Raw genomic sequence first — 11,769 nt, forward strand, 5'->3', positions numbered from 1 at the left:
GATAAAGGCTAGAGATAATTCATAACTGATTTATCCAGGTTTGGCCAAACGTCGACCTACTTCTACCCCTAAGAGACCTTATTGATATTTTCACTATAAACTTTGAGTTTTTACAGGTTATGGCCACGAATCTTACTACAATCCGATCTTGAGATTTTACAGACTTATCCCCAACCAAAATGAAAGCTTTTACCCATGATAAGCTAACAAACCGTTAAGATATTTTCTAGGCTTATCTCAATAAACAAACAAAACTTTTCCAGCAAAGTTCACGAAACCAAAACATAGATTTTATGACTGGTTTGTCTCACAAACAAAGATTAAGTTCCCAAGAGTATCGCACTATCGAGAATTATAACAACAATACGACTAATATAATTTCTTCTCACAAGTAGGATTTTACACACACACACACACACACACACACACACACACACACACACACGTATAATACTTTCTTGCTCAAACATACAAGTTTGAGACTTCCTTGCTCAAGAACACAAGCTCAAGACTTTCTTTCTCTAACACACAAGCTAAAGACTTCAAATGTTCAAGCACTAAAGCAAGAGACTTTTGACTCTATAGAAAACTGTTAAGAGATCTGGGTAATAACTACACTTGATATACAATCAGAGGTGTAGATAGAATACAACTTAGAAAGACACTAAGACTTTAAGAACTTATAAGTCTAACAATATTGAAAAAGTAACTTATCTTTGATTTCCAAGTTTCAAAGTCTTATTCTACGGTGTAATATTGTGTATTGGTCTTCTTCTTTAGGTCCGCAACTCCTTATATAGAGAAAAGAGAAAAGAGACGTTGAATACTTTCACCAAAAGGTTGACTAACCTTTGTACTTTATTAGACACATCAAGAAAACACCTTTCTGCAAGAGGAATGATCCGTTGAAGCTTATACAACCAAGAGAAAGATATTTCCTTAAGTTCTCACGTGTTCAAAAAGGTTATGAGTCTGTCAGGGTTGCCTTGGTAGAAGAGCTTATGCTTTAGAGGCTGACTTTCCTTCATACTTCACTCTTCATTGGCTAATCACACCAGAGTCCTCTTCTTGACTTCTAAAGCTTCAGAGTCTGGGTCACCAGAGGCTGACTTTCTTCAGAGCTAACTTCTTTATAGTCTGGATCTCCATCAGAGGCAGAGTCTTCATAAGTGATCTTTAGAGCCAGAGTCTAATCTTCAGATTCAGATTCCTCAAGCATTTCTTCATTTGTTCTTAAAAATATAATCATGCATACTTGAACAAATGTTAGAATACCCAGTTGTTCTTTAATTACTTTTTTATCATCAAAACCCAATGGATGTAGCATTAACCAATTTTATTCTAACACAAGTACCTTCTGGTTAGCTAGCCTAGGTGGTATTCTAGAAGCGTTTGGTGTCATGATAGGGTGTGACACCCTATAGAACCATGTCATATAGCTGTCTACATAGACCCACTATACATGAGCTAGTACCTGTCACTCCACGAAAATTATCTGAGCGCATCGCACGTTCGAAATATAACAGAGTCACCACTAGATTTTATTTATTCTAAGAGAAATGGAAAATATCAATAAAATCCAAAGGAAAGAGAAAAGAGTAAGGAAGTCGGTTATGCAAGGGGAAGGTATGAACAACCCTCATATCCGTTGTACTCAACGAGAACCATTTTGATTGTTCTTTACGTAGATGGGTGTTATTATATAAAGGTTACTTGCGACTGGTTCTAATTAATGGAAAAATAAGTTTTTAATTAATATGCTCGCCAAGATTTTGAAATCACGTGCCTACATATTCTCATGTTGAAATGAGAAAAATAAAGCTTTGTAATTCATGAAGTAGAAAATAAGTATTTGTTGGTTGATTTTAGGGAACAATGTTATAATCGTATCCTAGAAGTGTTGTGATGTTAGTTGGTTTGATCCTAGTTCAGATGCTCTAAGCTTTTAGTCTGACTGCTAAGGAATGGATTATAACAGTTATTTTTTGAAGGAGATTTTTGTTTGGTTAATGACATGAAAAGGTTTGTGAGTGTGGTGAAGATGTTGTTTGGACCAAGAGTGTTGTATTTGAAACTATACAAGTGTGTCTGGATCAAGAATGAGGTGTGTTAACCAAGAAATTATGATTAACCATGAATGATGCATGTTTTAACCAATGACTGGTGATTAACCATCCATGAGGTGTCTAAACTAAGAATGAGGTATTTTAACCATGAAATGATGATTAACCATGAATGAAGTGTCTGAACTAAGTTGTGGTGTCTAAACCAATGCAGTGTTGTAGGGGTTTGCCTAGACTCAGGGCTTAAGGCTACAGGGGGGGGGGTGCCTAAACAGGGGATTAACAAGGCAAATAAGGATTTGTCTAAACCAGAGGATTAACAAGACAAACATGCAAGAGTATAGGCGTTTTAACTAAGAGTTGGTGATTAACCCAAATATAGATATTTTAACCAAGAATTGGTGATTAACCTAAGGAGAGGTATTTTAACCAATAATTGATGATTAACCTGAAAGAGAGTATGGTCTAGAGATGAGTATTTTAACCAAAGAATGGCGATTAACCCAAAGAGAGGTGATTTAACCAAGAGATGATGATTAATCTCAAATAAAGTATGGGTGTCAAAATCAAGAGGTGTTGTGTTAGGGCTTGTCACACCCCAATTTTGACCATGAATCGCTGATTCAATACATTCATCATAGCAATTGCATCTCTACATAGCATATCATGCATTCCATACCGCATAGTGCCTAGAATATCAGTCGAAATAATTTTTTCGGATCTACAGGAAAACCAGTTGAATTAGTCGACAGATGTGCGTCAAATCAGTGGATGAATTTTTTTAAAATCAAGCTTCCAGACATCAGCTTTATTAATCTACGTTTCGCGTAGTTTAATCTGGTAGGCTCGATTTATTTTTCAGCCAATGTTTCAGACACTTTTTGATCAACTCGAGCCTGTTTAACCGGTCAAAATTAAAAGAAACGCTGTATTTTTCCAATAAGTTTATTTCGCACTGATCATTTTGGTGCATTCATTTTAATTTTTCGAGCACTTTTGTGCCCAACCTTTATTCATTTTGATACATTTTATTTTTATCTCTTTGTCAAAATGTCCGAAATAAATAAATAGATTTTTCTATGCTTTTATTTCAAATTTATTTTGATTATATAAATTAGTATAATTTTATTCTATTTTATTTGTTTTGACTCATTTTCTACACATCAAAAATCATAAAAGGGCATTTATGGAAATGTAAGCATATTAACCCTAAGTTCACACTATAAATAACTTCATTAGCCGTGACATTAAAAAATTCAGTACACATCAAACGGCGCCTTCCCATTTCTCTTTGGATCTCATTTCAAAACGATCAAAAAGAAAAAAGGGTTTTCTTCCACATTAACATGTTAATGCTCCCCTCATCCATTTTTTCTTGCTCTTTTCTACTGAAAACCATTTTATCTTCACCTCATCTCCTCGCCTCTTTCACTGTATTTTCTTTAACCTCCTTTTTTCACTTATCCAAACCAAAACCATAAGACAACCACTTCATCATCTTAATAATTACTATCATCATCACATAAGATATATCAATAACCTTTCACCACCTCAAAAACTTCTTCTGTTAACTATCACTACTTCCTCCAACTAACACTACAACAACCTTTGCAATCATACCAACTTTCATCATATTTCCACATAAACAAATCTTAAAGCATAAACATCAACAACATGAATATAAGAAGCTTCCAACGGCCATGGCCATGGATCTCAAATATGTAAAATCTGAGAAAAAAGAGTCAGTAGAAAAAGGAGAACAAAAACGGTGAATTTGCATTTTCAGATTTCCGGAAAATCACCCTCCGTCGCCGATCACACCGCTGAGTGCCTTTGACATCCATAGTCGTCGAAGACACCTTCACCGCCTGTAGATTTCTTATTTTTTTTCTTTGTTTTTTTCTTCATTTTTAATTCTCTTGTGAGTTCATTATATGATTTTGTATGTTTGGTTGTTCTCATTTGAGAGAGAAAATACATTTTACTTTGTGATTTAACTGTTGTTGTTCATTGAGTTTAGGATGGAGATGAATACAAATAGAAGAAAAAGAGATGATAATGTTTTTCTGTATCTATAACAAAACCATGAGAGAGAGAGAGAGAGAGAGAGTTAATTGTGGAGGTGTTTTCCTCAGTTTTATTGAAACGAAAGAAATAGAGAGATGTGTGCTTTGTTTTTTTTATGTTTCATTAATTATGACTTGTGTCGCCATGCTATCATTCATTTTTTAATTTTAAAAGAAACATGGGATTTCAATTTTTTTTAAGGAGTGTGGCGCTGCCTTTGGTCCCATTTATTCTGATATGTTTCTTTTCTTACTAGCATTTTGTAGTTTTATATTAATATATAAGTTAATTAGACATTTCTTTTTTTAAAATGAAATATATATATATATATATATATATATATATATATATATATATATATATATATATATATATATATATATATATATAAATTTAATTAGTGGACCAAATCATTTTTCTCCTTTTATTTATTTCATTTTTTTACATTTCTTTTGATTTAGTTGAATTGTTTAAATATTAATTTAATTAATTAATTCTATCTTATTTAATTAATTTCTTTATTTTAATTACTAATTATTTTATTAGATTATGTTTTGTCAATTAATTAGATAATTTCTTTATCCATGTCCGTATTATCACATGTAAATAATCGTACTCATGTTTCACTAACTTCATTAGCATTTCAATTTTAATTTCCAATCACCATTCTCATTCGTAAATCAAACATTGATCACATCGAGTGACTTTTCAAATCAAACGTAATTTCAAACTTCGTATATTGATAATTTTAATTTAATTTCAAACCATTTTCTTAAGTAAGTTGGAAGAAAAAGATTACCCTGGATGGAATATCCAGTCGTAATCCCGAATATTATGCCCAAGTTGTAAGAGCTTGCAAGCCATAAGTATTTTACTTCTCTTCAAAACACTCCAATAAGTGAGTCAAGCCTAGTTAGGTCGTTTGTGTGCCTTTGTTTGTGTATTAATGTGGCTTTTCTTTATTGCTTTTGCTATCTTTATTGTAATATTTATATAATCTGTTGTATTGGTTCCATTATGCTTTGGTACTTGGATACTGTGATTGCAAACCTTGTGGAAAAGACTTTTTGCCCGAGTCTCGAATAAAAACATAAGATATGATGAGGTTGAGTAGTGCGGGTCCGCGAGATGAATTTCTCGTTGGGTCAGTATGAGAACCTTACTTAGAGTAGATCCTTGGGAGTATGTTGTCGCCCGGAAAGTAAGTTGTCGTAAGCTTCAATATTTTTATTTGGACCCATGACTCTAAGGACCATTTCTAGAACCCTAATCCTTTGGCCAACTAGGAAAGATGGTTGCGTAGTGTGGGTCTGCGAGATGAATTTCTTATTAGATCGATGTGAGAACCTCACTTAAAGTAGATTCTTTAGATGGAGTTGACGCCCGACAAGTAAGTTGGCGCAGGTAGCAAACCGTCTGATGGATCCATAACTCTTGGAACCTTTATAACCCTAGATCATACCCGGTGAGAACCTATTCTTGGAAAGTAATCAGATTCACCAATACCTCAGACTTTTGAACCTGTGTATTAAGGAAAAAACAAATATGCATGGCTTGCATTGCATTCATTCACATTCCATTACATCTTCATTTCATCATAATGCATGTCATTTTCCAAACAAAATACAAAAAAAACTCATCCATCATTTGTCATGATCAGCAAAGTGATTCCTGACATGTGTTTAGAACAAAGAACCATGTCTCAGGAGATGATGGACGAGCTAAGGAAAAGTCAAGAAGCATTGAAGAAGGAACTCAATCTTTTGAATAGCCAAATGGGATGGGTTGTGGAAAGCTTGTAAGCCTTATTGAGAAAAGAGGGTTATCCCATACCCATTGCTGCAACGGAGGGAGCTACTACTCCACATCCATCAGGTGTTACCCCAAGTCAAGGGAAATTCTATGTGGCAACTCCTCATCTACCGGCATATGGCCCTCCCTCAGGATGTTAGGATGTTATATCAACATCCTTTGGCTATTCCTCCTCAAAATCACCGAAGTCAGGTTCAGAGCAAAAATTAGAATCATAGCAAGGGGAACAAAGATCACAATAACCCAATTCCGGTGCCATATAGCAAGCTCTACCCCCAGCTGATCCATAATGCTTTGGTGACCCCTCGAGCTCTCACACCTACGTCACCATACCTGCCATGGTACAATCCAAATGCAACATGTGAATTCCATAAAGGGGCAGTGGGACATGCCCTAGATTCTTGCTTAGCGCTGAAAGCCTTGGTACGAGAGCTGATTAACAAAAAACGCTTGGTCTTTGAAGAAGATCACCCGAAGGTCAAGTGCGGATACCATACTGGAACAATGGGGAACTCCTTCGAGAAATGCAAGAGTTTTAAGTTCAAGCTTCAAAGACTGATTGACATTAAGTCACCAACACTCAAGGAGGAAAGCTCAGGTACATACATCTCGATTTCTGGGCCAAGTAGCGAGAAAGGCAAAGGACCTCAGAAACCCCTCAAGGTTTTGTACCATAAGGAAGAAGTTAGGAAGGTGGATAACGAGATATCATCGTTTCCCGATAAGAGAATTGAGATATCACCTTGAATTTTTAATGTCACGATCCATGCAAATGAAAGCAAAGGAGAAGTGAGTAATGGATCCAAGAAGGTGGCGTCCAATGATGAGATTGAAGATAAAGAATTTGAAGATCGTCGTGCCAATGTCAAAAAGCTTATTGATCCCAACTTTCAAGTGGATGAAAATGAGCAGTTAGCAATGCCCAAAGTGCCATACCAGCAACCACTACCTTTTGGTATTCATTGCCAACAATCCTGGTTTGCTCCTTATCCAAATCAACGAGCCCAAGGCCCGAGATATCAGAATCAGCGTCAAAATCAGCCTAGGCCTCAAAATAACTTGGAAATAAGAAATGTTCCTTGTCATCCAATCCTCATGACATATAGCCAACTTCTACAACCTCTAATTCAAAACTCGTTGGTGTTTCCTAAGTCTCTCAAGTCGGTTCCACAACCTTACCCACCTGGGTATGACCCAAATGTGCAATGTGGATATCATGTTGGATTAGAAGGGCATTCAACTAAAGACTGTAATGCTTTCAAAGCCAAAGTACAACAGTTGATTGATAACATGTACATAGCCTTTCAAGAAGGAAGCTTGGTGGTGAACATTAACATATCGCTCGGATAAGTGCAAAGATCTCAAAGGGTGTCCCCCGAAGTTAATGGATCAAGTTTGAAGAAGTCAATTCCCTATAGCTGGCAATCATTTGGCTGTTTCAACATTTCTTTTGTAATTTCCTTGCATGTTGATTGTTAGTTGCTTTTAAGCATTGTTGTTTTCTTTGAATTGGTAAGACTAATGAAGTGTTTATGCATCTTTTGAATTAATCCATTCGTATTCACTCGTTCTTCATTTATGTTAAAAAATAAAAAAAATACTTCTCTCATTCACTTTTGTTTATCAAACTATTGTGGTAACAAACATTGGAAGGAGGATGATGAGAATGAAACACCTGAAATTGTTGTGGTAGACTTTTGAAGAAAACCTTGTCGATGATGTAAGACATTGTTTCGAATACCCAAACACTGAAGTGATAAGGAGTTAATCCCTAGTTAACCACTTTGAGCCTAGAAGTTGGTATTTCTTTCGAATCTAGAAACCCTTAATCTTAACCTGGGGCAGGGTAGTTGTGTTCAGATAGTTTAACTATGCATTCGATTTTTCAAAAGAATCAGTCCATCTGTACACCCTCCAAATAGGTTCAACCATATGTTATTCTTCGCGCATATGTTGGAGTGTCGAAGAAGCTAAAAAAAGATAAAATTAGTATTGGTTGATCCTCATCCACCAATAATGTGGCAGTCAACACCTTTAAAAAAAAGCCCGCTAAGTCAAACACCGCAACAAAATGACTTAGGCAAAAATCAGGGCATCCCTGTGGACCAAAAGTTTCAAAGAAGCGGTCCAGGCAAAAATTAGGGATATAAAATATCAAAAGAGGTCACGTCATCCTCAGCAAAAACAAAATAAGGTGACTGTCATTTCAAGAAAATCTTATATTGAATCCTCATTTTCACCTTCACACCTTCGAAGTCGAATGCATGTATTGAATTAACTGAACGTAGGAACTGGAGATCATCAAGAAGAAGGGGTGGGTAAAAATTAAATTTTGAGCCTTATATCCTTTTGTTTAAAAAAAACGTGAACCAGACCACGTTACAACCCTTAAAATACCTAATTGAGGCATTGTCTATTTTGAAAGCATATTACAGCAAGGTTGTGTTAACTTGACTCCAAACGATCTTTGTTATTCATTTGATCGCACCATCTTGCACATTGTGAGTGACTAGATCATCATTGTGTTCTTATCAGTGATCCGTTCACTATATAAATTTTGATTTCAAATTTTTTCATAAGCACTGCATTAAAATTACCATTTTTTAAATGAACAATCTTATATGCAAGTCAGCACTTAACATCAAAGAAATTCCAATAATATACAATTGAGGAACTTGATAAAGTGAAAGAAGGTCAGTCAAGGGAAATCACTTTGAGTATCAGTAAATCTGAGCCAATCACCCCAAGGGCCAGTTAGCCAAGAGTAATATTCTTCAAGACTCGGATTGGGGCAAGCCACCTCAGAAGCTCATTGAGTCCAACTATCCAAGGACAGTCAATCAGAAGTTTACCATTCCAAGTTTTGGTTAATCAAGGTCAAATCACTACAGTATTCAAACATTGGGGTAGGCCATCTCGAGACCGTCTCATGTCAAGATGTTTCAAACTCACTTTCAAGGTGAACATTTTCAAAGACCCAACAGACTGGGGCAAAATGAGCCACAGAGGGGCATACCCCCTTCATGCTTTCAAACTACTCAAACAAATTCTGCCATACGCCAACAACTATTGAGTTTAAGACGAGTGCCCGAAAATCATGCTATCACGATTCATTAATCCTCCAAAAGAATCCTTTTGGCTAGTTATAACTATCAAGCTTGATAGAATTCTCCTCTGACAACATCTATCACAAAAGATTTGGTTGAGTTCTCGGTGTTGAAGAATCATGATCTCCATAAAAAGCCTTTACAAACTCCCATTCCACTCAAGTGTCAACATTCTCATATCATGATCATTCATATATCATGCATAAAAAAATAATCTAAATCATGCATAGCCGAAATGTACTTCGTGCTGATTTTGCATTGACCCAGGTCTTGTTGTTGATCCTATATCCTTTGACCTCTAATTCCAGTTTGTCTTTGGTGCCCTTAATCCATCATCCGGTTTTCACAGTCATCTTCCAGTCCAACTCAGTTGGCAATTTTGTCCATGAGGTTCAATTCCTTTTAGGATTATCCGATGAATTTCTGGATTACTCCTTTGTTTATTGATGTATTTCCATAACTTGTCTGATGTATTTCTAGATGTTTCCCCACCTATTTGGTGTATTCTCGGATGTGTCTGTATTCTGATGTATTTCCAGAATTTCCTCAATGTACTACCAGATGTGTCTGTATTCTGATACATTTCCAGAATTTATTTCTTTTACTCTCGATGAATTCTCAGACATGTCATTTTTGTTCTGACGCACTTCTAGAACCCCTATGCCATTCCCTGGCATTATTTCTAGACGCATTGGTGTCTCCTAAAATTTAGTTGTCACTAGGCATTATTCCAAGTTTAGTTGTTACTAGAACTCATTTTAAACCCAATTGTCATTGGCATCATTGTCACTCCGTTTGTAAATACAGTCATAATTGATATCTGAAGTTTGGTTGTCACCAACATCATTTCAAGTCCAGTTTTTGCTAGCAAACTCTGTTATAGCCAGTAATTATTTTCCTAATACCCTCGGTCAAGTCCAATTGTTGTTGGCTCTTATTTGTTAAATGTTGGTTGTAATCCATTGCTTACGGTCAAAGTCCAATTGTTATTGGTACCTATCCGTTAAAAGTTGGTTGTGATCCATTGGTTACGGTCAAAGTCCAATTGTTATTGGCACATACAGAGAGTTTGATTACCCTGTCTTTCTTGGTGGTTCCGTGAAAGTCATGTATGACTCATCATCTTGAGGAATTCCCAGAAGCTTGGAGGTTTTCGTGTTAGAAAACTCCAATGATGTTGGTTTGGTTTGATTTCTTTGTAAAGAATCATCATAGCCTTTTGTGTGGATGATCTACTTATAAGAAGACTCCCGTTTATCTTTGTTTTGCATAAATTCCCTGTTAGGAATTTCCAAAATCTTTTATCGAATAAATTTCTTGTGAGAAATCTCCAGAACTATCAGATGTATTCTAAAGTGCCAGGTCATGTATGAACCTGTTGATGAAACTCGCTTGGTATGTTTTCCAATATTGTTAGGTCATGTATGAACCTGTTGCTGAAGTTTTTCTTGGGTTTTCAAGTGCTGTTAGGTCACGTCTGAACCTGTTGTTAAAATCTCTTTGAAATCTCCAAGAATTGGTAGGTCATGCATGAACCTGTGGATATACTTTCTTCGAATTTTCCAGTGTCGTCAGGTCATGTATGAACCTGTTGATAAAACTCCCTTTGATTTTTTCCCAAGTGTTTTCAGGTCATGTTTGAACCTGTGAGTGAAACTTTCTTTGAATATCCTAATGTTGAGGTCATGTATGAACCTATTGATTAAAATTTCCTTGATTTTCTAGTATTGTCAGGTCATGTCTGAATCTGTTGTTGAAACACTTTGAATTTTCCAATGCTGGCAGGTCATGTGAGCCTGTTGATGAAAATTTCTTTGTATATTTTCTAGTATTCCAGGTCTGTTTGGACCTGTTGATGGAACCTTTTGATATCCCTCAGCATTGTCAGGTCATGTTTGAACTTGTTATTGAAACTCTTTGAATATTCTAAATGGCCAGGTCATGTATGAACCTATTGATGGAATTATTTTATTTTTTCCAATGTCGAGGTCATGTATGAACTTGCTGACTAAACTTTCCTTGTATGTTCCCTAATGCTGCCAGGTCATGTTTGAACCTGCTAACTGAGCACTCTTTGAATATTCAAGTGTTGTCAGGTCATGTTTGAACATGTTATTGAAAATTCTTTGAATATTTCATGTTGTCAGGTCATGTGTGAACCTGTTGTTAAAATCTCTTTGAATATTATCCAATTGTCTTTCCTCCAACAGGATTATTATCCCAGTGAATTTCTACCCTCATCATTCCTTGAGCCACCTTTACCATATGTCTCCATCATTTCCCATAAATCTTTGTTTCATTCTGCATCCATCATAAAGCATCTTGCTAGGGTTTATCTTATGTCTGATCATATCCCTAGTAGATCAAAATAAAAAAAGGAGAGAGTCTTGGATCAACGCATATCATATCATATCATGTGATAGGGATTCAGGATCAAAATTTGGATCTTCTTAGTATTTAACTATCTTCCACTATGATCATATGAAGAATGCCCTACTTCATATTCTCTTGTTGAAGATACTTAAATAGGGGCAACTGTCACACCCCAATTTTGATCCTAAATCGCTGATTCAATACATTCATCATAACAATTGCATCTCTACATAACATATCATGCATTCCATACCGCATAGTGCCTAGAATATCAGTCGAAATGATTTTTTCGGATCTACATGCAAATCGGTTGAATTAATCGACGGGTGTGCGTCAAATCAATGGAC

The sequence above is a fragment of the Lathyrus oleraceus genome, chromosome 2 (assembly GCF_024323335.1).
Source record: "Lathyrus oleraceus cultivar Zhongwan6 chromosome 2, CAAS_Psat_ZW6_1.0, whole genome shotgun sequence".
Taxonomy (NCBI): domain Eukaryota; kingdom Viridiplantae; phylum Streptophyta; class Magnoliopsida; order Fabales; family Fabaceae; genus Lathyrus; species Lathyrus oleraceus.